Raw genomic sequence first — 15,286 nt, 5'->3', positions numbered from 1 at the left:
GTCTTATATCTACAATTTTTTGTGTGCTATCTCCCCCATTAGAATGTGAGGTCCTTGAGGACAGGGACCATGTTTCCTTTCTTTTTTTGTATCCCTAGTGCTTAACACAGTGCTTTGCACATAGTGGGTACTTAATAAATGCTTACTGATTTGCTTTGGCTTCTTTCAATTTTTCCTGTCTTCTAAACATTGAATTCTTCCTACCACCTTGTACTCTGTAATCTAGCTGGTCTTGGTCTTCCACACTTCAGTAAAGGTATGTGAGGGTCAGTAAAGTCCACAAAAACAATTAGAGACTTTCAAAGAAAGAAAAAATAAAAAGGGGTTTACTATGATCTCTTGAGAAAGGGCATCTCCTATCTGACAAGACATCTGTCAGCAAATCATGATTTTCAAACACAAGATTAAATAGCCTACAGAAGCCCCCAACCAAGATGGTTTTTCTCTCATTGTTTGGGGGAGTCCAGGCTTACATCTCAGAAATCTAACCCAGAAACAAAAGAATACAAATAAATAATAATAAATTCTTAATTTAAGTTTCCCTAGAGAACTAATATACAAGCAGATATAGAATTCAAAGCCAACATCACCTTTAAAAGAAGTACTTAAATGTTAATTAAGAAGTGGTGGAAAAATAGGAATGGACAATACCTGCAACTTTTAGCTATAGCTCTATTTGTTATTATAAAGTCTCAAGTCATGATTAAAGTATAGTTTAAGGCTGTATTCCCATAAAAGCTTCTTCACTCAGTTAATTCCACCCAAGTACTTTCTCAAAAGCAGCTGCTGGTACAATAGAATGTTCAGCCTAAAGTCAGAAGACTGAGTTCAAATCTGATCTCAGACACTTACTAGCAACCGCATGGTCTTGGGTGATTTACTAATCCTGTTTGTCTCAGTTCCCTCATCTGTAAAATAAGCTAGAGAAGGAAATGGCAAATCACTCCAATATCTTTGCCAAGAAAATTCCAAATGGGGTCACAAAGAGTCAGATATAAACAAAATGATTGAATGACAATAAAAATGGGGTTATAATGGCTACCACCTCAAAAGGTTATTGTGAGTCTTAAATGATATGATTTATAAAAAGTGTTTAGGACAGGGCCTAGCCCCATTATGATTATAATGCTTCCCCATGCATATGTATTTCCATCTAGTGCCAGGACCACACATCTATGCTTCCTAATGTGTGATATCTAAGAACATCTACTCTTCCTACTGATGATGTGTATATCCATTGAAGAGTATACCCAAGGTTTACTGAAAGAATGTTCTATCATTATTGCTACTTTTATTGCTATGTTATTCCATTAAAATATATTGCTTTAGGGGTGGCTAGGTGGCACAGTAGATAGAGCACCAGCCCTGAAATCAGGAGGACCTGAGTTCAAACCTGGTCTTAGACACTTAACACTTCCTGGCTTTGTGATCCTGGGAAAGTCACTTAATTCCAACTGCCTTAACAAAAAATAAATAAAATAATTAATTAATTAAGATATGTTGCTTTGAACAAATTGTACATGGCAGGCAAATAAAAGGAAAAGCATCAGTAAAAACTTGTGAGCTGTGGTTTTAAGTGTGTGGATCCACAGTACACTTCTGAGCTTAGTATAACTTTTTTTTTTTTTGGGGGGGGGACTCACATGAAAGAAGGGATTCCCCAGATGCTACATTTATATTTAACCAAAATGTTCTTTTTTATGACTTCCACTCATTGTTCCTAATGTTGGACTCTGAGGCCAAGAACCTGTATCTGCATGGCAATCTTTCAAATATTTGAAGACAGATATCACATCCTTCCTAAATTTTTTTATCTAAATATCTCCATTATCCTGTTGTCAAACTAATGACTAAGCCAAACTCATTAATTTCTTCATCATATGAGAGTATTAGAGTATTAGGCATTTGGAGACTAATTTTCTGTGGGAAGAGAAAAAAGCTTTCAGTACCTTGCTTCATGAGTTAGTAAGTCTGATTCTTTATTCCCATGCCTAAAAGCCATTTATGTTACATTTCACTCCTCCTGCAGGTTTCTCTGTAGAGGCTATCAGGTCTCTTATCTTAACATTGTAATCTGGGGAGTCAAATCACCTTAGTTACATTTAACTGCTAAACAATCAGTGTAGTTGCTTTTTTTGTTGTTGTTTGTTTTAGAAAGAAACACATCAAAAGAATAGAACAAACATAAACATTCCTTTTTCCCCTGCTAAGTCCTTGGGGCATTATCCCTCCAAATCTCCCTCCTTCCCTTCTCTGGGAAAGGGAGATAAATTAAGTTTGTTGAGGTTCAGAAGGGACCCCAAAAGGCTGGGGTCACAGATCAGTGTCATGAGGTGTTGCAAAAATTTGCAGGCTTGAACCCATCTCCAAGTCAAGGGACAAAGTTTATTGTAATTGTAATATCAATTGGAGTAGGCTAAGTTCCAAAAAAAAATTTATCAAAGAACCAAGAGAAAGAAGACAAATTTAACCATTTCTTCAGGTCACTAATATGCTAATTTTATGGCCCAGAAGTAGAATTGAGGAATGGTCTATTCACTACTGTCTCAGGAATTTGTAATCACTGACCACCAGATTATCTGTCTGTCAGTAATGTTTGCTGATAGATTGTTAGAACAATAGCATTTTAAGTTCATCCTTACCTCTGATTGACAACTGATCATACAGTAATAATTCCACCTCATAGCCAGACTCAAGAATAATCAGGTGGAAAACAAAGAAATAGAATTGAGAAACTGAGTTAGAAGGATACAACCTTGAGCAGAGACTAAGATTGTCCTCCCAGCTCTTGCCCAGATAAGATGTTTACTTGTCATAAGATATGACAATTCACGAAGGCATCTGAGTAACTTATGGTATTTCTCTCAAATGGTGGGTTACTGACTTAATTATCAGGCAATCAGATTCAAAGCTCAAAAGAATATCAGTTATAGTCCCAAGAGATTTTATTTCTAATAGAAAATTCTACTAATCACAGTTTACAGCTAGTTACATTATTTTTAAAAATTTACTAGGACTTATACACATAGAAGCTTTTGTTTAACATGTTTTATATATTTAAACTTATTCTGGTGGAAAAAATCAATCATTAAACAAGCTTATAGATTCTTAGTAAAACACATTCCTTCACACTCTCAACAAGCTTATTTCTCAGAACTGACGACCTTGCTTATCCTGATGGTTTCAAGAAAACTTAAAAGCTTACAAATTAAGGGGAATTGACAGAGACTCCAGAGAAGAGCCTGAGCTTGCCATTTCCCACTCCAACTATTCTTAGTGTTTTCATGGACTGTGCTGTTTGATACCTCTCCCTACTCTGGGAAGGAGGAAAAAGATGTTGCACACCTCATACTTGTATGTGAATTGATAAGGCTTTTACCTCATCCCTTTTGTTATACACACATCATTACCAATCTTAGGTTTAACATGATGACAATAACTCCAAATAACTTAGTTTACAATTTTAGAATTTTTCTAAGTAATAGCTGAATAATCTTGACTATAATTTCTTTTCCTTTAATTCCCTTTTGTTTTAGGGAGAAAACAAGACAATTCTTAAAATTGAGATAGAACAGATTTTTAAATTGACTTAACTTTGAGCTTTCCTAAATTCTAATTAAAGGTTCTAGATATACTGAATTGCCATTTGGTTATTTTCCAATTCACACAAATCATTTCTTTTTTGGGAGCCAACAAAAGGAGTAAGGTGACAGTTTTTTGCTGAAAGGGCTCTCAGAAGTCTGACTCTAGATAACTCAGAAGCAGGCTATTTGTTATCAGAGCTTTTAAAGTAGTAGCAAGCTGTTTTTCTGTTTTCCTAAAGTTCCCAAACTATTAAATCTTCTGTTAATGCTATCAGTGCAAATAGAATACAGTTTATACGTCGTTTTAATTAGAGCTCCTTTAAGAACTTTTTTTTTTACTATCTTCTCTACTTATGTAAGGTCTCTTAGTCTTGGGGAGGCTTTAATTTAGTTGAATTTGCTTCCAAATTACTTTACACACACATAAAAATCATTTATCTCAACATTGGCATTATATGTTGGCCACATCTAAAAATCTATGTAAAGTTATCAAATATGAAGCAATTATATATAATGTAGCAGTTTCATATAGCATGTTTTAAGCTAAGCACTTTTGCAATCATGTGATCTTCATTATTATATCTCTTTATAAATCAAAAAAAAAAAAAAAACTAGGCAGAGATAAAATAATTTGCCATAACTTTTATAGCTAATACATGTCCACAACTGAAACAGAGAATGGTGGGCTTACCAAATACAGAGATTGATTGGCTTTCTCACCTCACACTGACTTGCTGGGTATTGCCAGGGGTACCCAGATTTTTCCCAGGCAATTGGTAGACAGAACCTGCTGAAGGCTGGGTTGACTAGTGCCAGAATCTGTCCATAATAGTAGTTTCAGGTGCCGGGACTCAGGGAATGCTGTACATGGAGCCTGACCTTCATGTCATTCCTATTCTCCCAAGCCAAGTTGGGGAGGTATTTGGGCAAGGTTTTGTGAAGTCCCCATGGCTGTTGCTTTTTCCCCTATTTCTACAAGTGAGGCAGAATTTTAGTTTCCCTACAGTACTTTAGCATTCTCTTTTCTTAATCTGCTCTGAGATGAGAGGAGTTAGCAAATAGAGAGACTTGGAGTATATTGATCTTGTTAGCAAGCCCCATAACTGAGATACACTCAGGGCTCCGGGGAGTAGAGTGGAGATGGTCCCTTAATATCTTCTAGGGTATTTTCCCAAAGGAGTAGGAGACACCAACAAGATAGGAGTCAGTGAAGGGTTAGCAAAAGAAAAAGTTGCTACTTATCTAGTTTGTTTCTTTTTCTTTTCTTTCAGAATGGGGCAAATTCCTGGAATTATCCCCAATGTTTCAGGAATTTTTTTGCCATGTTAAAATGACTAATTGCCAAACTTATTAATCATTGCTCTCAAAACTTGAGAATCTACAAAAATATTATTTTAATTTTCATTACCTAACTTTATTTCTATAGCCCAAAGGTTGGCCAGAGCTGAGGTCCACAGAACCATCTCAGATAGTAATATTCCATGATAATCATATACCACAACTTGTTCAGTTATTTGCCAATTGATGGGCATACCCTCAATTTCCAATTCTTTGGCACCACAAAAAAAGATGCTTTAAATAGTTTTATATGTATACATCCTTTTCCCTTTGATAACTTTGAGAAACTACTAGTGGTCTTGCTGGGTCAAAGGATATGCAAGGTTTTATAGTACTTTTCACATTAAAAATTGTTCTCAAGAATATTTGGATCCATTCACAATTCCTCCTCCTGAGCATTAGTGCATCTATTTTTTCAAATTCTCTCCAATATCAATCATTTTCATTTTTTGTCATATTAGCCAATCTGATAGGTGTAAGGCAGTACCTCGGAATGGCTTTAATGTTCATTTCTTTAATCATGACTATATTTTCTCATATGACTATAAGAAGCTTTTCATGCCCATTCATGTCCTTTGGCCATTTATGAATTGAGGAAGGATTCATAATCTTATAAATTTTACTCATACATTTGAGAAATAATGACTTTATCAGAAAAATTTTTTGTAAACAAAAAATTCTCCAATTTTCTGCTTTCTTTCTAATCTTGGCAGCATAGCTTTTGTTTGTACAAAAATATTTTTTAATTTAAAATAACCAAAGTTATCCATTTCGTATCACATGATGCTCTCCATCATCATAAATTCTTTCTTTATTCATACATCTAAGAGGTAAAATTTTCCATGCTCCCCTAATTTGCTTATGATATCACTCTTTACTCTAAATTGAGTACTCATTTTTACCTTATCTTGTTATATAATGTGAGATATTGGTCTAACTCTATACCTATTGTGATTATTCAGTCATTTTGGTTCCCTCAGAGGAATACAATCAATGACAACTTTGAAGGAGGCAACTTCTACAATAGATCATGGCTTCCTCGTGCTGTGTGAGGGAGAATGTTAGCATGTGGGAAAGTGATCCTGTCCTATAAATCAAATAATATAGAGAATTTCTAATATGAAAATTCTCTCTACCTATGCAAGTCAGCTATATAATCTGAACGAGTTTACTTGGGCACAAAGAAGATACCTTGATAATGGTTATACATCCAGTATGATTCATGGGACTTCAATCTAAGCTTTTCTGAATGTAAGGCAGGCCCTCCATTACCTAATCACTAATTCATAGATCCCTCTCTGGTGGAGGATGGGGGGAATTTGTTGCTTTTATTACAAGTTGGGATTTCATAGGATTAAGGAATTTGCAGTTTAAAAACTGTTCCCACTGATATAGCCCAGTAATTCATGTATTAGATTAGATTAGAAAAAGAATCCAATATACTAGAGATCATCTATTTTTTTATTATAGCTTTTTTATTTTCAAAACATATGCTTGGATAATTTTTCAACATTAACTCTTGCAAAACCTTGTGTTCCAATTTTTCCCTCTTTCCCCCCACCCCCTCCCCATAAATAACAAGTAATCTATGTTAAATATGATTTTAAAAATATGGTAAATTCAATATATGCATACATATTTATACAATTATCTTGCTGCACAAGAAAAATCAAATCAAAAAGGAAAAAAGTGAGAAAGAAAATAAAATGCAAGCAAACAACAGCAAAAAGAGCAAAAATGCTTTGTTGTGATCCACACTCAGTTCCCACAGTCCTCTCTCTAGGCATAGATGGCTCTCTTTAACACAAGATCACTGGAACTGGTCTGAATCATCTCATTGTTGAAAAGAGCCTTGTCCATCAGAATTAATCATCATATAACCTTGTTGTTGCCATGTACAATGATCTCTTGGTTCTGCTCATTTCACTTAGCATCAGTTCATGTAAGTTTCCAGGCCTCTCTGAAATCATCCTGCTTATCATTTCTCAAAAAAAAACAATAATATTCCTTAATATTCATATACCATAACTTATTCAGCCATTCTCCAACTCATGGGCATCCATCCACTCAGTTTCCAGTTTTTTGCTACTACAAAAAGGGCTGCCACAAACATTTTTGCACCAGAGAGCATCTCTTAAACACTGCACCAATGCTGATTTGCAAGGGAACTGCTCTTCTTCCTTCTCACTTCTTTTTCATAAGGATCTTGGGCTTCTTCCCTCACTCATGTTGTATTTGGGCTGCTGATAATTTGAGGTACATTCTGCCTGTCACATTTCCTAGGTTTAGGGCCCCTTCCCCAATCTTGCTCACAAAGGCTTCTCCTCTTTGCCACTTGTTTTTCTCCTTATTCAACAGTCGTCTGCATTTCTAAAACTACCACTCTGACCATACTCACATACACATATGCACACATATTATCCACACATACACACACATGCCCACACAGAGAGACATAGATAGGTCATTTTGAAGTAAAAAACAGAGCTATTTGGCCCACTTTATATGACTTACCCAGGCTTCAGGCCAGGTATTTATGTAATGAAAAGCAAGTAACCCAGTGCTGGAACTTAAGACACCTGGATTTCAGTCGCAGAGATGCCTTTGCCTGGATGAGGGGTCTTCTGTAAGTAAGTTTTCCTCTTTGGGCCATATTGGAATCCTAGTGTCAACTTGAAACAAGGTGAAAACTCAAGGGTGATGTCAGAATCCTGGTGTTAACTCAATAGAATTGATACAGTGCTTATTGGTTCACACCTTAGAGCGAATCCTTACAAGGTGATAAGTTGCTAATACTGATGGAAACAATGCTTGTGTTCATACCTTTAGAGAGCTCATAAGTATCTAAGTACTCAATGGTGTTCACACGAATGGGAGAGTTCAGGGCTTAGTATGAGATCTGAATTCACACCTCCCTTAGGGCCAGAGAGCACTCTGGGAGATAACCCAGAATCCCTCTCCCTCCAGAAGGCAGAATTAACCTTTGGGAGATCACATATATAGAGGGAGCTCTTGGAGCTTGGGAACTTATTTACTTGAGTTAGTTACTTGAAACTCTGGGAGCTCGAGAGAGTTTTGCTTAGAGTTGGAGAGGAGCACTCTGCAAGAAAGCCTACAAGCCCTATCTTCGAGGCAAGAGAGATTTCATCGTATCTTCCAACTTGGTGCCGGCTGGAGGCTGAGGAAAGCAGAAGCAGAAGCCAAGAACAAAGCTGCAAGAACTCTTGGAGCCAGGCAGAGAGATAGGCCTGAGCTAAGCAGCCTATATTTTAGGACACAATAAAAGTTCAGATCTTTTATCAGCTGGCTATGATTTTGGAGTAATTATTTATTTCAACTGAGACTAAGGCTGCCTCCAGAAAACCTTCACAGGGCCACAAATTCCCTTTTGGAAAAATGTGTGTAACAGTTATAGGTTCCAAATGGGGATTAAGAATGATCAAACTACATGATCTTTAAAATATTTCAAGTTCTAAGACTTCACAGTTCTATGAGCACAGAATCTCTTTCAGTTAGTGGACTAGTTCTGTTTCAAGTCTCTCTTCTTTTTCTAACATTTTGTTACAATTTTAATGAATCATTTTTTGAATTATTGAATCAAGATTCTTTTGTTGCTTTTGTTTATAACTTTCTAATAGTTCTGATTTTCTTATGGTTTTTCTTTTTGATCTGTTCTCCAGATCACTCGTTTATGATTTTTTATGAGGCGTTTTACATTCTCTTCAATTTTTGTTTCAGTCTTTATATTTTATTTTATTATTTATTTATGAGGTTTTTGGACAGTGCAGAGCCAAGGTAAAATGTGAAATGTCTCATCAACAGTCCTGCAACTTGCCTTTTATTTTCTGATGACACTTAGTATTTTATTTTATTTTTCAGTGAATGAGAACTTGTTTCTTTCCCTTTCATTCCTCCCAACATAAAAGAAAAGAAAACTATATAGCAAGTATGTATAGGTAGGCAAAACAAGTTTCCATATTATCCACATCAAAAAATAGATGTCTCATTCTGTACCTTGGATCCAATCAATGAGGTTTAAACTTCAGCCTCTAGCAAATTGGAATATGGAATTTAAATCTTCTTTAAACTTAGGGACCATCACAGGACATAGATTCAAGGCTCTTCATTATCCTGGTTACCTTTTTCTTTACACATTCCAACTTTTCAATTTCCATCTTAAGCCATGCTGCCCAGAATTAAACATACAATATTCCAGATAAGTTCTAACTAGGACAGAGTAGGAAAGGGCCTTCTTACTCCTAAAAGTCATGCCTCTTTAAAAGCAGACCAAGATAACACTAGTCTTTAATAACATTAATGATTCACATATGGGTTTGCTGTCCACTCAAATGATTCATACCTGGCTTGCTGTTTACTAGGTCTTTTTTTTTTTCAGATGAGTTTGATGACTCCTAGTCCATCCTATATTTGGGAAATTCATATTTAAAAATCCAAACAAAGTTTACCTCCTTCTTTGGGGGAAATTAAGCTCAGGATCTGTGCGTACAAGGGTCTTCCTCATCATAGTTTTGAGAAGGAGAAAAAGATGTCGCTAGAACAAGAGTTTGAAAGAGACCTTGTGCCAGCTAAGCTTCCTCCCTCCTCTCAAACTGATTCAAATTTGATCTGCTGCATATTAGAACTTGCTGTTTGGCCCTTTCCTAATCTATAAACATAAAATTCTTGCAGCAGAGGTTGCATGATTTTCCCAGGGAGAAAGAATTGAAATAGTCACTGGAAAATGATGCAACCAGTGTTCCATATAGCAGGTTCCCACCCTGATGGCTTTGCTCCTATTAGCATTCATAGTCCTATTTTGTTAACTCCCATCAGCATACATGATCTTGTGCCAAAATTAAAGCCAAACAGGATAAGGTAGGTGGGGGCTAGTGCTACAACTGAGGTGTGAAAAAAGGGTGAGGTGTTCTGTCAGTGGATAGGTTTCTGTGATAGTGACTAAACTTCACTAATAAGCAGATAGCTAGAACAAGATAGGACTACAAGACTCATGTTGCAGATTCCGGATAAGATGGAGAAACCAGTGAATAGTTAGAATGGGAGGAACAAAACACTTAGCTAGGATTCTATACTTTCATAGGATATAGCAAATGAAATTGAGGTCATTCTGAATAACTGGTAATATTCTAGCAATATCTCAGTCATCAAGGGCTCATGCTGGTATATATCAAGAGCTAAGTTGTAGTTCTTCAGCTCTTATTCCTCAGGCTCAAACTGGGGAAGCACAGGTTTGAGTTGAGAAACCAAATTTAATCCCCTTCCTCCTCGACCTAAATAATCTTGTCTCATCTACAAGAAAAGATTCTTAGGTTGGAAAGGAGTCCAAGGAGGCCAGATAGAGAGAAGACAAAGAGATATCTCAGAGTTTGGGAGAGAGAATTACGAAATTCATGGGGGCAGAGAAGAGATTGTGATGAAAGAGAAGTTGAGGAAAGAATGGTCAGAGCGAAGGAAATATGACATGAACCAAAGCAGAGGGAAGTCTAAGAGATATGAAGTGAAGAGTGAGGGTTTGGAGTTGAAAGGAAGACTAAAGGGACAGAAAAAACCACGATACTAGGAAGGCTAAGGGAAAAGCAGGAAGTTGGGGGAAGGCAAAGAGGGATAATGGGGTGTCTGAAGGCTTAGAGAATAGACCAGAAAGACTGGGGAAACCAAGAGAAGTCCTATAGAATTCATAGATAGCCTGTGGAAACAGAGAGGAAGAAAAGATGGAAGGGAGGTCAAGAAGGTCAGGTGGTAAGAAATAATTAATATGAAAAATACAGAAATGCAAGGGATGACTTATACGTCATTTGTATGTGATTTGGGGGATATTTGCAGGGAGGGAAAATAGGAGTTCTTATCCACTTTCACTCCATTGGAAAGTTTCCATAGGGCAGTTAGCTATTCTCCTTATGGGTCTAGGGATGCTTCTAAGAAGCTGGAGTATCTAATGCTACTGGCTCAAGTCTCCCTCCTTTTTAAACATGTACACTTTTATTTAACTTGTCTTCCATCAGCATATAGATTAAGTGACTCTTCTTCCCCAAATTTTGGCACTAATTTCATGGAACTACTGGGTAGACTAGAGAAAGCCTCCATCATACATATGTTGTGTGTCTGGAAGGAAATTGTTTTTGTTCAGTTATTCTCAGTCATGTCCAATTATTTGTGACCCCATTTGGAGTGTTTTTGCAACAATATTAATTGTCATTTCCTTCTCCAGCTTATTTTACAGATAAGGAACTGAAGCATTTAGAGTGTCTAGGATCACAGAGCTAATAAGAGTGTGAAGCCAGATTAGCTGTCCAGTAGGGTCAGTGTGGATTAAGGGGCCATTATACACACATATGAATATACACACATATATATTGGTTCCTTTTTTTAAATTGTCACAGGATGGGAAACTAAGGGGACATTATGGCTCTGACAAATTTTTTTAATAAAGAAACAAGTATTAAGGTGGAAGATACAAATTCTTTGATTGCTTAATTTACATGTAAGTAATAATACAACCTCCTCTTTTTTTTCTCTCTCTCTCTTGTCCAGATTTGTGTCAAATAGCTCCTTTAAGGGGAAGCTAGATGGCACGGGGCAGCTAGATGGCACAGTGGATAGAGCACCAACCTGAAATCAGGAGGACCTGAGTTCAAATCTGACTTCAGACACTTAACACTTCCTAGCTGTGTGATTCTAGGTAAGTCACTTAACCCCAATTGCCTCAGCAAAAAAAAAAAAAAAAATAGCTCCTTTAAGTAGAGCAAGGCAGTCATGGTGGAGGCAAGTAACGCTCTATAACAATACATTGGACAATATATAGAATAATTATTTTTTAAAAAACAGAACAAAAACAAATGTACAACCAGATTTCTGAATTTGAATTGTAGAACTCTGGGGATATTTGCTTCCAAAATACTTAGACTGCTTGATTGTTCCAATTTTTAAGTTCCAAGTACCTAAATAAGTAAAAAACCAAATAGATAAATGAATGAATTATGAAAGAAAATTATGCTTTTTATAATTATCAGGAGACCAAGGAGGTCAGATAGAGAGAAGACTAAGAGATATGTCAGAGTTTGGGAGAGATGTATGTGTATAATGTATATGTATATATATAATGTATATGTATATGTATAATGAATTTGTTAATAATGTACATTTTTCCAATAGATCTTGAGTTAGACTCTCACAATGCAGTACAAAAATAATCAATTGTCCTGTGTAAGTGAAATGAATCAAAGATTGCATTCATCTTTGTTTCTGATATTGTTTTTGTCACAGAATTCAGATCCTATCCTCCACCAAGTAATGACCCCCAGGATTTGTAACAAATACTTTAAGAATTTTTCTCACAGGATTGGATTGTATGTATCCAGCTATTCACAATTTAGAGACCAATACAGTAAAATGCTGTTAAGAAAAACATTTGAAGCTCTGCTCAAAAAATCTCTAAACTATGAATAGCCTTTAACTCAGTAATGATACTACCAGTCAAGGTACTCTCAAGAAACCAAGGAAAGGATAAAGACTCATGTACAAAACCTTCCTATCAGGTCTTTTCATAATAGAAAAAAACTGGAAACAGAGATTACCCACATATTAAGGATGACAAAACAAATTTTGGCCTGAATGTAATGAAATATAATTGCACATAATAAATTATTAAATGAACAACATCAGAGGAAAGTGGGTAGATATGTATGAAATGAGAAATTGTAAAGTAATTAGAATGAGAAGAATTTGAAGAAATACAGCAACATTCAATGTATAACCTTGGTCCCAAGGGTCAGGGTTGTATGAGACTCGCTTTTTATTGGTGGAAATCAATGTCCTACACCTCAGTGAGGGTTGGGCTGAAGTTGTTCAAAACTAGTGACAGAAGAAATTTCTCTTCTGTCTATTTCTAGCTTTCCAGTAAATTTCTCTGGCTTCTACTTCAAAAGAGGAGATGAGTAATGTTTTTTTTTTCTTTTTAAGACTTTTTAAGGTAAGACTACCTTAAAGGTAGTCTCTATCATATCCCTGTTTTCAACTTGCTATACTAGAAACTTTGGATAAGTTTCTCCTTGCATGCATGAGATCTCTGTCCAAAAGTTCTTTATTGTCTGAATTATATTCTCATAGAGAGACTTTCTCTGATTTCCCTTTTTTTTATTATAGCTTTTTATTTACAAGATATATGCATGGGTAATTTTTCAGCACTAACAATTGCAAAACCTTTTGTTCCAATTTTTCCCCTCCTTCCCTCTATCCCTCCCTCAGATGGCAGACAGACCAATACATGTAAAACATGTTAAATACAATATATGTATACATATCCAGACAGTTATTTTGCTGCACAAGAAGAATTGGACTTTGAAATACTGTACAATTAACCTGTGAAGGAAATAAAAAATGTAAGCAGACAAAAACAGAGGGATTGGGAATGATATGTAGTGGTTCACATGCATTTCCCAGAGTTCTTTTGCTGGGTGTAGCTGGTTCTACTCATTGAACAAATGGAACTGATTTAGTTCATCTCATTGTTGAAGAGAGCCACGTCCATCAGAATTAATCATCATATAGTATTGTTGTTGAAGTATATAATGATCTCCTGGTCCTGCTCATTTCACTCACTCATTTCTCTTTTGCTATCAACTTGTATAAATGGGTTTCTTTGCTATTTGCTATGTGCAACTAATATTTGGTGGGAAGAGAAATCAATTATTGGATAGAAAATCTAGAATTCTCCTCTCCCCCTTAAAAAATTAGTAATCAGAAGCTGTAACTTGAACTTACAAATTACATCCCTGGGAGGATTCTGGAAAGACAGCACAGTAGGTCAGAAAATTTCAAGCTCTCTAGGTTTTCTCACACAAATACACACAAACACACACACACACACACACACACACACACACACACACACACACAATTTCATCTCAGGACTGAAATAAAACAGTGAAAAATAAATAAGACAAGGCAAAACAGTGATCCTCATGGAACAATCCAAGAAGACGCAAAATAAGACCCCAGGACTAAGATTTAGCCAGTGTCAACATAAATGTCTCAGCAGAAGCAGTCAGTGGAGAGCCCAGGAGCTAACTGGCTTTGAAGGAAGCCTCAGTTTGAATCACAACTTTTTTTTTTTCCGCCTCTGAGACAGCTTGGGAAGTTGATTAGCTTAGCTAATTAGGTGATTAGGAACAACAGGCCAAATTGTGCCGATCTAGACTAAAAGGAGCCAGAACACTTAGTGAATACAGAAGCAGTGCTGGCTGCAAGCACTTGCAGGAGAATGAAGTTCTTGGTTTGAGGTTCCAGGATAAAGGGGACAGTTGAAGTAAATCCATAGGCACTATCCCTCCCACCCCAGGATTAGAGGTGCTTATAGTAATAAGCTCTCATTTTTTAAAATGAGCAGACAAAGAAGAAAGCACCCAACCACAGAAACTTACTGCAGATATAGGGAAGACCAGAATTCATCTTTAGAGGAGAACATTGAAGTAAAAGAATCCTCTCCTATCCTAAAGAGTAACGTTAAATGACAAACTGCACAGAATGAATTTATAGAAGAACTAAAAAAAAAAAAAAAACTTTAAAAATCAAATGAGAGAGTGTAGCATCTGGAATAGCTCTCTGAAGGATCTCAATACCAGCCCAAGTCTTTAATCTTGGGAGAGGAGTGAAGAGGTAGGAATCCACATGGATGATCAATCATGTAGTCCATTTATTTCAACTTCTCTGAGTCTTAAATATCTTGGTACAATTACATCACTACAGCACACTGCACATGTGCTAACTATAAACACCTTGCTATTATTATGTAGATGCTTCTTTGCTGCAAATATCTCTGCTTCAAGTAGAACACAGGTTGTCATGCCCCCTGACTTCTCAAGAAAGCTGAGACACCCCAAGGAGAGAAGAGAGCTGAACCAGACATTGTCAGTATGTTCCACCTGGGCTGAAGGGTCTTATACCTCATCCAAAGTTCCCCCACTATTTGTGGCCCTCTGCAAGAGAGACTGAGGAAAAACTAAAAACTAAAATGAAATAAGAGCCTTCCAAGAAAAACATATTATGAAAAGAAAATAATTATTTGAAAATTAGAATTTGAGCAAGGCGGGAGCGGGGGGGGGGGGGGGGGAGAGAGGGGAGAGCAAGGTCAGGGGAGGGGGGAAGGGTGGAATCAAGATGGCAGAGAATAGACAGGTGTTTGAGCTCTTCCTGGCTTTCCTTTGAGAAACACCAGATCAAATCTCTGAACTGCTTTTGGAATAACAGAACCCACAATATTTGGAGTGCAACAAATTTCCAAAAGAAGATATTTTGGAAGAATATTAGGAAAGGTCTGTTTCAGTCGGGCACAGGATAAGACAACTAAG

This window comes from Sarcophilus harrisii, chromosome 1, assembly GCF_902635505.1.
Source record: "Sarcophilus harrisii chromosome 1, mSarHar1.11, whole genome shotgun sequence".
In the NCBI taxonomy this organism is placed as follows: domain Eukaryota; kingdom Metazoa; phylum Chordata; class Mammalia; order Dasyuromorphia; family Dasyuridae; genus Sarcophilus; species Sarcophilus harrisii.
Note: the sequence above shows the minus strand (reverse complement) of the source record.